Below are 1,846 nucleotides of genomic sequence, written 5' to 3'. Positions count from 1 at the left end.
AGACCTAGTATGGAGACTATAAGGCGAGGCAAGGAGAGACCCATTGATGAGTCAATATTTTCCCCTAGTTTCTTACCTTTCTGTACTTATTTTAATCTCTGATTTGTGCTTAATTGTTTATATTCTGCACTGTTTTCTATTTGGGCTTTAATTGGACCGGTAATTCATATTTTAGCTAATTTGAATTTTCTGCATCTAATTATTCCAAATTTCATTTTCAGGGCAGTTTAATAATTATCTGGGCTTGGAATTAATTTAGGACTTCAAGTGGAGCTGCCACGTCATTTTCCACCTCAGCATCATTTTCTACCTCAGCATTTATTTTCAGTTTTTATTCTATTTTATGGTAGTTGGGTCAGACTTGTATTATTGGGGGCCCATTAGTTATTCTAGGTCAGACTTAACCTAGGGATTGCTGCCATGCAAGGGGGCAGCCTCCATTATTTTCGTTTTGAGTTTTCAGCTTAGTTTTCTCTGGTTTTTCTTCTTCTTCCTCCTTGTGAGACAAAAATTAGACCTATTCATCTATACAGTTTCATTTCATCTTCATTGCCTTGTTCTAATTTACGTTCTTATTGTTCTTATGCATGTTTGTTTTTATGTTCTGAGTTGATCATTGTTCCTTTCAATTGCTATCCTCCATTTTTTGTTTCCTTCAAGTTTTCCCATTTTGCTGCCTGCCATTTTCATTCTGCTTCGTTTTGATGTTTAGCATTATGTCTCTGCTGCTGTGTTTTGATTTTATGGAAGGCTAAAAACCCTAGGTTGGCTTCTTGTTACAGATTGTATTCTCTGTTTGAGGTTGGGTATGTTTATATATCTTTGTTCTGCTTTGTTCTTCTCCATTAAACCTCTGTATCAATGTGTCCATGCTTAATGGGCTGTATTCAATGCCACAGTTGCTTAATCTGTGAAGAGGTTGATGGTGTATACGTTTTCTTAATTCGTGTAGGGAAATCTTGAGTTGATCTTCGCTTAGTTGGTTAACTCGGATGGAACAAGGATTAAGTGGTTAATAGAGTAATCTTTTGAGAACCAGGGATAAAAGAGTTGCAATCCGAACAAGGAGCTAATTTGTTTTACTTGCTGTTTTATTTCGTTTTATTGTGTTACAAACTGAAAAATCTGAACTAAACCCCCCACTTTGTGTGTTTAAGCCTTTAACAGTAAAAGACGGTCCTTGGGAGATGACCTAGGAGTCACTTCCTAGTACTACATTTAATTGCAGTTATTTGATCGGATACGGCTTCGATCACCCATTAGAGGGGAAACTCGCACCCTATTGGGATGGCCCGTTCCGAGTTACCGAAGACTTAGAGAATGGAGCATACTGACTAGAGGAGCTTAGCAGCAAAACCATCCCAAGAACCTGGAACGCCACTCACCTCAAATTCTATTTTAGCTAAGTTGTAAAAATGGGGCATTGCACTTTTTACCCTGCCCAGTCTTTTTTCCCAAAAATTAGAAAAATGGGTTTTGGCTGAGAGGGTTTTTAATGAGGCACACCCACAATATCAATAAGAATGACTCATTTCACTCATACTTCTTCAATCTCACACTGTTTAGCCTATGTTAAGCTATGGTCGAATCCGAACCTCGACATGACTTATTTTAAATTAAGCTCAAATTCGAACCTTAGGACGATTTACATTAAGCCAAGGCATTCTCGAGCCCAAGGCATTCTTCACTTCTTCTACTTTCTTCTATCACTAGTGGACTTCTCAAGCCCAAGGCATTCTTCACTTGGGCTACTCTATCATGAAGAGAAGGCCTAGTTCTACTTGTGTATATTTCGTACATAGTTATCTTGTATAGGTCTATTTTTGCCTTTGTATTTGTGAGGCAC

Source organism: Cajanus cajan, chromosome 1, assembly GCF_000230855.2.
Source record: "Cajanus cajan strain Asha chromosome 1, NIPB_CcT2T_4, whole genome shotgun sequence".
NCBI lineage: Eukaryota > Viridiplantae > Streptophyta > Magnoliopsida > Fabales > Fabaceae > Cajanus > Cajanus cajan.
This window is presented reverse-complemented; position numbering follows the sequence as displayed.